The sequence below is a fragment of the Canis lupus genome, chromosome 7 (genome assembly GCF_048164855.1).
Source record: "Canis lupus baileyi chromosome 7, mCanLup2.hap1, whole genome shotgun sequence".
In the NCBI taxonomy this organism is placed as follows: Eukaryota; Metazoa; Chordata; class Mammalia; order Carnivora; family Canidae; genus Canis; species Canis lupus.
This window is the reverse complement of record NC_132844.1, coordinates 63,519,528-63,534,970: the sequence shown is the minus strand read 5'-3', so window position 1 is coordinate 63,534,970 and position 15,443 is coordinate 63,519,528. Positions and strand designations below refer to the sequence as shown.

Here is a 15,443-nt window from a genome sequence, read left to right as displayed (position 1 = left end):
CTGGCAAGATGGAGCCAGAAATTTGGGGGCAGGAAGGAGGCCAGGGGAGAAGGACATTGAGATATCATGTAGAGAGATGCTATGAATCGTAAAGAAATATTTTGCTTTATTTTTCTGGACTTCAGGTAATCACAATGGGCTATTTCCCGAGACCTTCGAGACAGTATTCTAATAAGAAGGATTTTATACCCAGGAGCAGCACTCAGGAGTCTAGTGGCCATGAAGAATTAGCTCAAGGCAGAAAGCAAGGATGTAGAGTGGAGGAAGTGTAGTAGAATAGAAATCCCACTCTGTTGAACTCTGGAGTTGCTGTGTGACTTGCTTTAGCCATAAAACATGAGTTAGAATCTCATGTGTTACAGTACTTCTGAGCAGTAGCTTTAAGAACCAGCTCTTGATCTGCTGTTTCTCTTTTCACTTTTTGTGTCCAATGATATTGGGCTCCTGACAGCTTGGGTTCTAAAGTAAAGATGGTCTAGAGTAGAGCCATAGTGGACAGTTGGAAGTCCAGAGAAGAAGGCAAAACATTTGTTTACAATTCCCACACTGGACATGGAACACGAGTGAGAAATTAACCTCTGTCGTTAAGTTATTTGGATATGGGGCTGTTACCACAGCATAATTTGGTGAGTCCATGAACTGAGCCAAAACCAAGAGCCAGACACTTAACCAACTGCACCACCCAGGCACCCCAAGCAAGTAAGTCTTCTGGGGGTTTGGAGAAGTCTATATGTATGGACAAGGAGTACAAAGGGGGAAATCCAGCCAGAATCCAACAGTAAATTCATTGGCTTAGGGATGGGGAGAGATTCTTGGTATATGTTTATTGGTTAAGAGATGTGTTTCTGTCTCTGTCTTCTGGAAATCAGACATTTATGGGAAACCAGACTTTAAGTTTTTAAATTCCATTTTTCTGAGGGTGCATGCCTGAGAGTTGCCATTTTATAGCCTCCAGTTACATTTGGAATTGAAATCCATTCTCACTTTCTCACTGGTGTTGGTAACAAATCAGAAAAGGTCAAAGCCAAGAGTTCAACTATAGAGAGGGCTTTTGCCTGGGAGGGAAAAGTAATGACAATGAGATGGAAGGATTTGGATGTCCGGAGGACTAAGGCTCACAGTCCCTTTGAGCCAAAGGAGAAGCTAGATATTTTAATGAGAGATAGTAAGCCATATCTGATGGCAGGACGCTCTCTGGAGCCAATCCCTCTTTCTCTGCCCCATAGACAAACTACTCTGTGTTTCAGTTTCCTCTTCTGCAAAATGGAGATGATAAAGATAGCACTTAATTATAGGGTTGTTGTTGGGACTAAATGAGTTGTCCACACGTAATGAGCTGCCCATGTGTGCTTAGAACAGTATCCAACTGGTAATAGATGCTTAATGCATGTTAGTTGTTAATACAAGTCTTTGCAATGTTCCCATTTTGCAGATAATAAAATTGGGTTCCAAAGAGGGTCCAAGATTTCTGGGAGATCATATACAGCCAGCTGATCGCAGACAAGTCTTCACTACTGTGGCCAGAAAGTATGCTGGCTCTGCCGGAAATGGGTGTGGAAAGCCAATGACAAGCCTTTAATTTGCTCTTAAGCCAAAACAGTTGTTAGTAAATTAAACATTGATTGTAAAGAGCCTCCAATTAAGATTCACTAATTACATCACCAGCTCAATTGTCATGCAATTTATATACAATTACCCCAGAACAAATATTTAATTACTTTCCTCTTAATACATTGAACTAATATTGTTCCTCAAGCGGTGGGATAGGAATATGGAAACATTTAATTGACACGGAGACATGAAATCAGAGAATTAATGAGACAAGAGCCACATTGTCCTGTCTGTTGTGCGACAGAGGCCTGGGGTAATGAGAAGGAGGAAGACCAGCTGAGGGAGGACCCTTGTATCTGTATCTTTTCCTCTTGTGATGGAGGAGGTGGAAGTCACAGGAGGATGATATGGAAATGTGGCAAGTTCCTGAAGAGAGTTGTCCAGAATCCTCCTGGGAATGACTGAAGCTGTCACCAGGTAAACTTGCATTGCAGCTTAACTTCTCCCTTCACTCAATTTTCCTTCCCTAAAGTTGTCAATCCCTAAGGCACTCCCTAATACACATCCTGCACACTAAATTGCCATGCTCAGTCTGGTCCAGAAAACTCCATCTGCAACAGAAAGCCACTGGATTTTTCTGAGCAGAAAGTGGCACGATGTGACTCCCATATTAATTGGCTGTGGCTGAAGAGGGGCAAGAGGCAAAGCAGAAACATCTATTATGAGGCTACTCCTGGGAGTTGTTCTGAGTCTGGGATCCCTCTGCTCTCCAGGGTAAAGGGAAGGTCACAGCCAGGGGCTCTTGGTGGAGAAGGATTCAATTCTCGGTATGGAGAAGAGTGCAGGGGCTGGGGTAGGGCTGTGATCATTGCAGGCAACTGTCCCTGCTCTGTCCTTTGTCTGGGATGGGTTCTGTCTGCAGGAGAAAACTGTCCCCCCATGGAGCTATCCCCTGGGACTGCCCTTGTGCATTCAGGGGGCCCTGAACCCAGCAGTACCAGTATCCATGGAATGCTTGTGGATTTGGTTTAGAGAGTGAGCTAGGAAACTTACATTATATAGACAGTTATTTCACAGGCTGATAAAATCACTATAATAGATTAATAATCTTTAGTATAAAACTTAATACTTGCTTAAACCTGCCCATTCAAGAAAGGCTGAGTTTGATTCACAGATTTCTAGCACAGAGAGAAAGCAATAAACTCAGGCCTTCAGGAGACGGGAGGGTCTTGGATGTAAAAATTTTTCCCAAAGTCTTCAGAAACATGAGATTCTGTTCAGTGCTGGCTCTGCCACCTACCAGCCATGAACATGAGCAAAGTTATTTAATCCCTGAATCATTTCCTTCTTCTGTAACATAAGAATGACTACAGTACTGGGTAGTACACTTCACTGAGTTGTAAGTCACACTTGAGACTATGGGAGTAGCCGTAGTGTGTGTGCTATAAAATGAGGGAGGAAATCCAGCACAGCCTTTGTGGCTATCTTACCTGGGGACCAGTGCTACCCCTTCTACCAGAAACACTTTCTCAGTCAGAGGTAAGAAATCTCACCTCTGAATCCTGGAGCCTTTGTTATATATACATTTCTCTTGTGACACTTGTCTCCAAGGAAATCTCTCTCTGTGATTTTTATTAGATGAAAAAATGAAGAAGGACATTTCCAGTCATGGAGTGGCCCCATGATGTGCCAACAACTGTGCTGGGAGTTTCAAATATATTACCTCAGGTAATATCCTCATATTTCTGTTGGGAAAATCTGTGAAAGACTGAAATGAGAAAAAAAAAAAAACAATAAAAAGATGACTGTTGGGTATTCTCTGGAGTGCAATCTGCTGGCTTATCTGATTCTGTAGGGTCTGTGCATTTCATTGTCTTTTAGTTATTTACAATCCGTAAATCCTAGGAAACTGATGGTAATGCAAATGATCTTGGCATCAGAAATACAAATAAGCATGTTTGGTGGAAATGCACCTGATTATTACCTAAAGGTTATTGACTAGTTTGCAGATATTTGTAAATTTATTTCCATGTTCCTGATTGCCCATATATAGGTGTTTTTTGACTTCTCCCTTCAACCTGTTGTCATATCTTAGTAGTTCCCTCATTAACTAATGAGTTAAATAATATCCTTCATTAGCTAATGAGTTAAATGTTCATATAGAAGTCATCATTTTAACTTTAAAAAAGTATCCTTTAGGGCAGCCTGGGTGGCTCAGCGGTTTAGCACCGCCTTCAGCCCAGGGTGTGATCCTGGAGACCCGGGATCCAGTCCCACATCAGGCTCCCTGCATGGAGCCTGCTTCTTCCTCTGCCTGTGTCTTTGCTTCTCTCTCTCTCTAGCTGTGTCTCTATGAATAAATAAATAAAATCTTTAAAAAAAAAAAAAAACAAATCTTAGGGCAGCCTGGGTGGCTCAGCGGTTTAGTGCCTGCCTTCAGCCCAGGGTGTGATCCTGGAGACCCGGGATCCAGTCCCACATCAGGCTCCCTGCATGGAGCCTGCTTCTCCCTCTGCCTGTGTCTCTGCCTCTCTCTCTCTCTCTCTCACTCTGTATCTCTCATGAGTAAATAAATAAAATCTTTAAAAAGTATCCTTTAATATTATATATCAGAAAATTGAGAGAAACTTTGCTCAATGTCACAGGACTACAGATTCTCACAGTGGGATTTGACCATAAGTAGGTCTGGTTCCTTCCACTTTATTGAGCAGCTTCAACAGGTCATGTCCTACTGATGCACATATGTGCCTTTTTTCTCCTGATTTTTGTGTGTCCTGGAGGACTGAAGAGACTAGACATCACACTCAGGAGTACTTTTTGAAGGAATGAAAGAGCAGGGTCAGACTGGATTCTGGGCTCTGCAGTTCACACGATAGTCTGGAAGGTGAGGGATGGACTTAGGTGTGAGGATCAGACCCACTCTGGAGAAGAGCTTGGGGTGGGGAAGAAAATGAAGGCATGGATGGAGAAGTTTCCAGAAACCCAAGCTTTGTCACTTTCCTTCCCCCTCTTCCTTTACCACCTGCTACCACCTGCCATTTCCAAAATTCTCCCTGTAACTATGGCATCAGGTGAGGGTTAGTAAAATCTCAGCTTTACTCTGAAAGACCTTGGATTTAGTCTCCAGATTTTCTCACTAAAAGCGAGCTCCCTGAACCCATCTCTGGGTCCCATGGGTGCATCCCTGGATCAGCCCAGACATTTGGATGAGCCTCCTAATTCAGATCTCTCCAAATTCAGCTTCTTCTTCACTGATCCATCTCACATCACCACTACTGCCAGATTAATGCCCCTGAAAAACACTTTGAATATGGATGGCTTTCCCTGGCTGGTATTAGAAATATCCAGAAAGTATTCAGTGAGGTACAATGAAGAGCAGTACTTCTTCCTTCCTTCCCTCCTTCTTTCCTTTTTCATCCCAGGCACATTTTAATTAAGTGCTTGCCCCCCACTGTTTAACATGATAAAGCATTACTTGAGGGCTCCTAGGAGTTACAAGAAAAGACCTTTCTAATTCAGGGGAAAAAAACCTCTTAAATAAACTACTATCTCAGACTATTGCAGTCTCTACTCTCTCCTGCTTGGTCAGTCTCCAAAAACTTCTCACTTTCTAAGTACTATATTTTTTTAATTTACTTTTTATTTTTTTATTTTCTAAGTACTGTATTTGTCTTTTGGGGGTTTGGATGTGTTTTTTCATTCATTCATTTGTTCACTCAACACACATTGAGTATCTACTATATTTTAAGATACAAAAATGATTAAGACACAATATTTGCTCTCCAGGAACTTATGATCTAAAGAGAGAGAAAGACATATGAGCAGAAGTTGTGGGAAATATATGTAAGAGTTTAATGGGGCATAGAAACAGGAGCATTGAATTCATGGAGAGGAGGTACAGGAGGTGGGCTGTGGTGCAGAGATGGCATCATTGAACAGTCTTGCCTTGAGCTGAATTTTGGATGACTGGTTGGCATTTGCCAGGAGCTTGGGAGCATGGAAGAGAACTCCAGGCGGCGGAAGTAATGCATGGATGGGAGTAGCGGGGCATGAAATAGGCTGGTTAAAGGGCCCACGGAGCTGAGACAGATACTGTATGGGGCTGTGTGGAGGACCTGTGCATAAGCAAGGTGAGAAAGGCTAGTGCAGACCAGGTGCTACAGAATCCCATGTATGTGCCTCAGGAATACAGGCTTTAGTCCCTATACCAGCCGTCCACAAACTTTGTGAAAGACCAGATGGTAAATAATTGAGGCTTTGAACTCTGTCAAAAGTAGCCATAGACAGTGTAAGTAAATAGGCATGGCTGTGTTTTCCAGTAAAACTTTACACACACACACACACACACACACACACACACACACACAATGGGCAGCCATGAGCAGTATTTTGGCAGAGGAGAGAATCCAAAGATTTAGGAGGCTAGAATATGCCAGATATATTAAAGCAGGCAACTTGTGGAGAGCCAGATGAAACAGCCCAACAGTGAATTTGCAAGTCTGAGTAGGATGGCAGCATTAGGAAATGAAAGGGGATGCAGAAACCACTTTGTACAACTAGTGAAGGGGACTGGTAGCTAAAATAATACAGGACATAAACAGCACAAAAGAGTTAACTAACCGTGGATCCCAAATTTTGAGCAGGAGAAGGAGGGAGAAAAGCAGGGACTCTGTGGTTTAATTTTAGGCAATACCCTGCTGCTCTATAACAGAGATGTAGATAAAGATATTCAACAGGAATTGCAAAACAAATCAGAAAAATAGCTTCCATGTTATTGCAAAGGCAGAGATTCTTTTTAGAAGCAAATATTACCTGCAGGTGGAGGGGAAGGGATTGGGGGTGGTGGGCAGGGGGAGAGACAATGTCTTCCAAATAAGCTTTTTGCTAACTCGAAGGGAAATGGATACATCTGGAAAATTCAAAACTGTTTGCATAAGTGATGCCTGGCTGTTCAGGCCCTGTTTCTCAAACCCCAGGTGTTACATAAGATAATGTTGCTAAAATGTTTGGGACTTAGGGAGAGAGACTGTATAAACATGTGGTTTTACTATAGCTCATAAAAGATGATTGTGTGGGAACCTCAGAAAAATTGAAATTCGGTACAGTATAAATGAATGGCTTCCCTTCTTTTATGGCTATGGCTCGTTCAAGGCTTGAAGATGTGATTAGAAATGGGTGTCTAGAGGCTGGGCCAAGGTACTAGGATTTAGCAAGTCATCTCCATTTGGCTATTGTGCTCTGGGAACTCTGGCGTGTAGGTAAAACGGAGATAGTGTGTAGATACGAGTGGGCCTGTGTTCGCGGGTACTCCGGGCCAGGCGTGGGAAGAAAAATGAGTGACTACCAAGCAATCAATGGGACCATGGGAGTTGGCTGGGTCAGGTAGTGCCTGGGACTCTGTGCAAAACTTGACCTCCATGCCTCTCTTCAGCAATTCCCATTTTCTCAAGCAAAATGAAATGTGAAATGGACTTGTTTTTTAACAGCAGCATTTTGTTTTTATTTGCCCACAAAGGGACAGAATGGCAGTGCCTTTGAAGTGCCAGCCACGTGTGCGGTCCCAGGGTCTGCTCTCCAGGGTGCGGGCTGTGAAAATTTGTGTGTCTCCAGAATACCAGAAAAATCAGACAGAAAGAAAGGGAAGATAATGGGAGGGTAGCCAATACTTCAAGGAATTCCCACAGAATTCTTTCCAGGTATTTATTTCCTCCTTGGTTCTTTACTGTGACTTCTTCTCCAGTGAGACTCAGCCCACCAGAGTCCAGTGGACATAGAAATAACCTGGTGAGGTGGGATGGGGTGTGTGGGGTGTGTGGGAGGAGAGAAGGAAGGTAATGGGTCACTTAGAAATCCTTCTGCATCTCAAGGGAAGAATCCTTTACCACCAGGGGGAGGCCTGGTAGTATGGAAAGAGCCAAGGCCTGAGAAATAGGTCAGGGGTTCAAATCCTAGGTCTGTCACTTGCCGGATGCCCAGCCTTACATTTAATCTCTTAGAACCTGCTTTCCTTTTTTTTTTTTTTTTTTTTTTTTTTTGTATTTTTTTTATTGGAGTTCGATTTGCCAACATATAACACTCAGTGATCATCCCATCAAGTGCCACCCTCAGTGCCCATCACCCAGTTACCCCAACCCCCCGCCCACCTCCCCTTCCACCACCCCTTGTTCGTTTCCCAGAGTTAGGAGTCTCTCATGTTCTATCACCCTCTCTGGTATTTCCCACTCATTTCCTCTCCTTTCCCCTTTAATCTCTTTCACTACTTTTTATATTCCCTGAATGAATGAAACCATATAATGTTTGTCCTTCTCTGATGGACTTACTTCACTCAGCATAATACCCTCCAGTTCCATCCACTTTGAAGCAAATGGTGGGCATTCATCGTTTCTAATGGCTGAGTGATCAGCCTGCTTTCCTCATCTGTAAAAGAAGCATGGAAAGATCTCTGAACTATTTAATAATTTTTGTAAACTACCATGCCCAAGACCTGCCCACTCAGTACATACCAGCCTGAATATGATCACTGCCAAGTGTTATGCCAGCAAAAGCCAGGGACTCCCAGTTTCCCATGCCAAGTTCAACCAAGATTTTCACTGACTGGTCTCAGCAGGGCTTAGGGGTATTTTGGGTCTCGTTGCTGATAGACTCTATGCTCTGTTCTGAGCATAGTGGGACACACAAAGCAAGTCACTCATGTGGCCCGTGGATTGAGAGGTAAAGCCTGAGCCCAAATCATGGTAGCGCAGGGTAGAAAGTGAGACAGGTCCCACAAATGGCAGATGATGGGGCCGAGACAACACAGAAGGGAGAACATTCTTTGGTGGTGGAGCTTCTGCTGCTTATTAGCTGTGCGATCATGAGCAAATCACATAACCTCTTTGAGCTGTGTCCTCTCCTTCTGCAGGACAATGGAAATGGTGAGTATGAAGTCACGGAGAAGAGTAATGAAATAACATATGGAAAAGCATGTAGCAAAGTGCTGATCTGTGTTTGATGGTTATGATTAGCAGGTTCGAGTCCATAAGTTAATTTTCCCTTCTACTCCTCATTTAGCAAACTGTGCAGCTGGAGCCCTACGATGGGAGGGAAATTGCTCTGTGCTCCAGGAGAGCAGGACTAGAGTCTTATCTCTATGTACCGAGGTCTGCCACAGGGCTTAGCAGATGGGAGAAGTTCTGCCACAGTCAGCAGAGAGAGAAGAATACATTTAATGACTGGCCCCAGAGACCACACTGCATCCCAGACCTAGGAAAGGACTGGAAGAAATAAACCTGCCCCGATCTCTTCCTCTGTGTGTACAGGCCTACTCTCTGCCCCTCTCCCTACTGCTCTGCCCCTGGAGAGGCTGACCTGTTATCAATGGGTTCTCGCCCTCAGGCTTCCTATTAGGCCTGGTGATCAGAGAACAGGTGGAAAGTGAGATGAGATCTTTATTATCTGGCACCCCTCCCTGCTAGGTTGCTGTGATGGGTGGCACACTAAAGATTGCAAATCCTGTCTGCAGTCCTTTCCCTACAGTTGCTGTCTGCCTTTCTGTGTCCTCTCTATCCCATCGCCCCTTTGGGCCTAGCGGAGGTAGCTGTATCCTACTGTCACCAGTGCCAGGATACTATATAGACCTCAACTCTGCATGTGGCTTTTTCATCCGTTTCCCTAGCTGACTTTATTGTTTGTCAACAGGGACAAAACTTGTAAGAGAAATTAGGAAATGTTGAAAATGAGTTGATCTAGAAACGAAGGTTAACTAGAGTATAAGCTACAGAGTTGAAGAAGCTGGTCCATGGGAAGGAGAAAATATCATGAGGACACTCCCAAGGGTAGGCAGGAAGTGAGCATGCTCCATTCACGGTGTCAGGAGTGAGGGCTCATGGAATGAAGGGTAAGACATAGAGAGCAGAATCTAAGATGAACCTGTTTCTTCAGGAGCAGGGGAGCAGAACAGAGACCCTGGCTTTGAACTAGGACAGTGAGACCTGGCTAACACTAGGAGGTGAGCCAGTCCCCATGTCTGAGTACTGTGGGCAAAGCTAGATTCAGGGGCTCATCTCCTTCTGCAGCTTCCTCACAGGTGACGTGTGCCCCACGGGTTCCTCCTGACCAGAAGATAGTTTACACACTGAAGGACAGGTGACCTATTGTGGAGAGGTCACACATGAGGGAAATAAAGGGGAATGATCCCAATGTCTTAGGAAGAAATCCTCAGAGTTCCAGAGGAAAGCTGCAGGAACATGGCTGGAAAGGATGACAGGCATTTTCTGGGTGTTCCTGGGCCTCTGGCCTGCCAAATGGTTTCTAGCTAACTGTTTGATAGCCAGGTTCTATAGAGGAAAGGGGCTACCCGGGATGAGGGGTAGGTGTGCTTGTGGGTGGGGGTAAGGGAGACCGTGAGACAGAATTCAATGGCCATTTTCAGGTAAATCAATAGAAGGATTCCATCTCTATGGAGCAGCCTGGCTATTTTACTAGAGATAAAATGTTTATTTAACTGAACCCACCCCTGTCATGTCTTTAGGTTCCTTTGTCACAGGACACATGGGACCCATACTCACCTTTCATAATATGGGCATGCTTACATGTGTTCAGAGCCTGTCTCCTCAATTAGGACTGTACCCTCCATAGTGGTCCTCCTGCCCATCTGGCTTCCCAGCAGAAACCCCCACACCCAGCTTCCTGTCCTGCCTCGTGGACCCCCAGTCTGAGGGGAGACACATCCCTGCCCCCAGGGAGCCCCAGTGTGAGGGGGGACACAGCCCTGCCCCAGGGAGCCCCAGTCTGAGGGGAGACACAGCCTGTTCCCAGGGAGCCCCAGTCTGAGGGGAGACACAGCCCTGCCCCCAGGGAGCCCCAGTCTGAGGGGGGGAGACAGAGCACTGCCCTCAGCTCCAGTTTGGGAGGGGAGGCACACCCTTTTCCCCCAGCAACCCTTGGTCTAATAAGATCCTTCTGTCCTCTGAAGCACCCCTGCCTGGTGAAGGAGATAGGACTTGTACCACAGGTCTCATAAAAGGAGTCAACTGCAATATGCCTAGAGGCCAAGAGCAGAAGTGCTGAGGAAAGATCCAGCAGTGCCCCATCTTGATTTGTGCGTTTTAGTCAAAGACTCCAAGGAGCCACATGAGGCCTACGGAGGGGCCGGTCTCTGCATTCAGGGAGTCTTGCCAAAGCCTGGTGCCTGTCATCCTGAGCTGCTCACAGATGTTCTGCTTGCAGGCTGATCATTTTGCATGGTCAGTTTGCAATATGGGCTTTTAGGGTATTGCCAACCATGTGTAATTCTCTAATCTATTGGTCATGCTCAAGTTGTAAAAAACAAGCCAAGGGCTAAAGGTCAGGTGGCCAGTACCCAGCTGGTCCTGGAGGGAAGGGGAAGTGAGAAGGCATCATGGGCCCTTAATGGGACAGGGAAGTGGGGCCTCCATCATGGGAACACAGGTCAGTGATTAGACATCAAGAAGCAGAACAGTTCCATTTCTGCAGGCTGCTGGAGATGTCTGTGGGCTGGAGCAATCTGGTAGCTGGGTGAAGGGCACCACAGAGAAGGGCATGGGGGAGGTGGGAGTAGATCTGGTGCCTGGCATATGGAGTCTCATTACCACATATATCCATACCCACATCCCACACTCCCAGGTACAAATGTATCCGTATGTGATACAGAACAGTATCCCGCCTCTTCCTGGCACCCAGCACCTTCTTCACCTTGTCAGATAGAGAAAGGATGACACCAGACTTTGGGGCAACTGGGGGACAGTGAGTGGGCTTTGACACAGTCCCCTTGGTGAGTGAAATGCCAAGCCAGTAGAAGTTGTGGAAGAATAAAGCTCTCCCATCCTGGTGAGGATCTCCAGTGACAGGAAGTGAAAAGGTGGTGCTGGCAAATCTTGGAGAATGATTTCCTGAGCTTTCAGCTTAGGCCAGGAAGGCAATTGCTCTAAGAGTCCCAGGGACCATACCCAGAACTCCACTACAAAGTCAGGATTGACAGGAGATCCAGGGGTGGGGACATTGAAGTTGTGGGTTCCAATCGCATTTCTCCTGTAAGTCAGATGATCTAAAAACTCGTCCAAACTCTTCTCCTGGTACAGATGGGGAAACTGAGGCCCAGAGCCAAACAGCTTCTCCAAGGTCACATAGCCTGTTAGTGGCAAAATGGAACACATAAGAGGACCCCTGATGCTCCCTCCATGTGGGCCTCCTTCTATTACCTCAGATACCATCTCATTGCTTAGGCCTCAGGGGTGGGGTGGGTGCTCCTAGGAAGACTCTGAGCTGGAGGTTAACAGGCAGGAGGTTTCTCAGGGGATGCTCTTGGGATCTCAGCACCTGGGGAAGGAAGGAGCAGAAGTAGGAGCGGACTGAGGGAGAAGTTGAGCTGTCTGCTGTACAGTCTCCACAGAAGCCTCTTCGACCCTATGAGGGGGATATGAGAATGGAATTGATCTGCCCTGTCTGTCCCTGTGTCACTCTGTCCCTGGCTCTGGGCTGCTCTAGGAAGGGTGCGCCCTCAGGCAAGGAACTCTCTTCAGCTGAGCCAATCCTCAAGAGGCTGGTAGGTGGGAAAATGAATCCTCTCCTACAAGGGACCCAGGGGGCTCATCACAGAACCACCATGTTGATTAAAAAGGAAGCATACCACCCGCCTTATGTAACTTATGCTGGTGACATGAGAATTAAATCCAGGATCATACACACATGCACTTGGAAATAAAACGGAGAAGCGTAAGGAAGTCTTCCTGTCTGCAGCTGGCCTGCTGTGTGAAGGTCCGTTCTGGGTATTGATGGAATACAGAAACAAGCAAGAGGAGCTCCATTTGCCCCTGCATGCATCGGTGGGGACCTGGGAAGGGAGGCATGCAGCCCCCATGTTTTTGCCAGGCCCCGGCTATGTCCCCCCGTGGAGCATCTCTTTCTTGGTATTCCAGTCTCTTAAGCCATCAGGGCCCAATACCCTGGGAGAAAAAGAACACATTTTGGGACTGGCTCTCTGGGTGAGCTAACAAGAGTGCCACCCCTTCTCCGTGGTGGTTTCTCAGACCCCTGTAATCTGTTATTGGGAGAAATAGCCCCAGGGACTCTGAGATGAGTATTTAATATTTGCATAACAAACCTCCACTCACTTGATCAGTGAGGTACAGTGGAAAGACCATAGACTTTGGACTCAGGCATGTGCTGTCATTAATCCTGTGCTAACACTTACTAGCCATGTGGCCCTGGGCCAGTTCAGTTTCCTCATTAGAAAAATGAGAATAATAATCAAGAAGATTAAATAACCTAACATTATATTAAAATCCCTCTTACTGTGCTAGGCATATGGGAAGTTCTAGATCCCCTCCCTCCTTCTTTGCTTCTGTCTTTTGGTGAGGTAGCAAGGATAACCACCCAGGCAGTAGGACTGGGGGAGCCACCTCTCCTCCTTCCAATGCTTCTCAAGGTGAGAACAGCCACCCCTTCCTGCAACCTGTCATCCTCCTACTGTGTCAGATTCTCGGAGGCAAAGCCTGTGGATTTGGAACTTTCTTTCTCGAGCCTTCCCAGCCCCAATGCCAGGCACATAATAGAGGTAGAAAACTCTGAGTGGGGTGGTCCAGGGTGAGAGGTGTGAGACAGAAAGGACTGGAAGAAGTAGGGGCTGTTTCAAGACTGTCAATACTTTGGGGGAAGGCTCTGAGGTAGCAGCTGGGCTGTGGGAAATAAATGATTCACTCAAGAGGAAATATGATTTTTCTGGTCTGCAGAGCTGCTCAGGTAAGGGCTGACTGATTGAAACCTTGAGAGATTAAATAAACGGAGAGATGCTTCGAGATTGAATCTGTGTCTCCTTTCTCAAGAATTCCTCTGCTTTTCTGGAACTCCCAGTCCTACTCCACTCCAACCCACCCCCAGGTCCTGGAGTGTTCACCTTCCCCATCAAAAAGACTGGGGTGGGGAAGGTCTGGTGTCCAGGCTCAGCAGGATACAATTCAAGAAAAGCTCCATTTCTTTTAATACATTCCCAAATGGTTGGTAGCCCCTGCAACACGGACTTTAAGTAGGATCTAAAATGTGGACCTTATTACAGGCTGACTCAGGGTGGCACATGGCCAGAGAGGAAATTGGAATTGAACACTGACGTGGAAAACCTATTATTGTGTTGCTTCGGGAGTGTACCATTTCAGACCACACAGGGCAGAGGCGGGGGAAGGAAACTGCTTATGGTTTCCCCCTCTTCACAGAGGGATGGAGGCCTACGTCCCAACCAACTGACTACCCAGCCCTTTCCTTACATCCAGGGGAGGATTCTTGGCCTATGTTGTAGAGGCATGAAAGCTGCTAAGTACTGAGACAGAGACAAAGACAGAGATGAGCTCATCCAGCCATGCAGAAGACCCTAGGGCAGGATGGCTAAGAAGAGAATACTGACAGCAACCTTATAAAGCATATAAGAAAGATGTAATATTTTAAAGAAAAAAAATAGACTAAATAAAACCCCACTACTTCAGCCAAGTGCCTGTGTTTCCAACATTAGGGGCAAGAGTGTGGTGTGTGACCTGGGTGGGAGAAGGGCAGCAATCATTCCTGGTGATGGAAACCCCAACAGCCCTTACACTCTCTTTTGGCATCAGGAAGGTCCTTTAAGATGGCATTTAAGTACCAGCTGAAATATTGCTTCCTTATGAAGCCTTACAGGGCTGTCATCCTCCAGATGGAAATTCTCCACCTCCTGGTTAAGCTCCCAAGCAGTTTGGTTTCACCTCCGTGAAGTGTGATTTTCTTGTTCCTCTGAAAACTGTTTTCCTGTCTGGTTCCTTCTCTAGACAGCAAGCTCCTTTAGTGCCAGGCTTGGACCTTATCTAGCTCTTTCTCCCTTATACCTGGTAGAGTCCACTGGCGCAAAGGTAAACGGAGGCAAACCAATACGCCCAGCTTGTCATATTCTAGAAGGCCTGTAGAGGGCACTGGTGGCATCCCTCTACCTGCAGGTTTGCTGCAGGTGTTTGTCTATTCAGGAGAATTGCTCAAGGCCAAAAAAAGCCCTACTGAGAGGTCACTAGGAAGGAGGTCTTTAGCTCAAGGAGACTGTATACTTTACCCACCTCCCCAGACCTCAGCCAACATACCTCCTGGCACAGAGGACACAAAAGCCTGGCCTCCTGGTCTCAAGGTAGGATTCACTTTGACAGTGCAGTTTGCATTCCAGAGCTCCCTGTGGGATCTGGCTGATGCAAGTGGATACCTGAAACTACATCCTTACTTAGCTTTTTATCCCCTGCCCCCTCCTTTTCCCCAAGTCCTCTTCACCTGGGAGCACTGCCCCAATAAATCGTGAACAAGGGGGTGCGTGGATGGTTCAGTCAGTTGAGCATCTGACTCCTGATTTTGGCTCAGGTCATGATCTCATGGATCATGGGATTAAGCCCCACCTTGGCCTCCTTGCTCAGCTGGGCATCTGCTTCACTTCTTTTCCCTCTCCTTCTGCCTCTCCAACCCCTCTCTACCCCTCTGCTCATAATGCTTTCTCTCTAAGTAAATAATCATAAAAATGAATGAATGAATGAATGAATGAATGAAATCATGAAAAAGAATCCCCATCTCAGGCTCTGCTGTTCAGGAACCACCTCAGAAGGACTAGCATATGTAGGTACTATAAAAAGCTGACCTGTTGCAACAGCCTCAGATAAGGCTTTGCATGCAAGTGAGTAATCAGAAAGTGACCCCAGGAAACTCCATGCAGAATGGGAAAGTGAGAAAGCCAATAAGGAGCTCAGTGATGAGGGGGTTCACCACTGCGGGGAGACTAGCACTCAATCCTGTTGGGGACGCACAGGATGCAGGATGCTTGAGCCACTATGAGAAACATACTTAAGAATTATCCACTTGGAGGGGCAGCAAGTTTTGTATTCATCCAACAGGCCCTGTCC

General features: G+C 46.2%; 1 long non-coding RNA gene across 1 annotated transcript; it reads right to left on the bottom strand.

Moving 5' to 3' along the window:
- Positions 1–3,023: 3,023 nt before the first annotated feature.
- LOC140636345 (uncharacterized) lies at positions 3,024–11,870 on the bottom strand. The gene is made up of 3 exons (XR_012033615.1): positions 11,751–11,870; positions 7,872–7,968; positions 3,024–3,319 (listed from the first exon to the last, which is right to left on the bottom strand). It is a non-coding gene; the product is annotated as an uncharacterized lncRNA (long non-coding RNA).
- Positions 11,871–15,443: the final 3,573 nt, after the last annotated feature.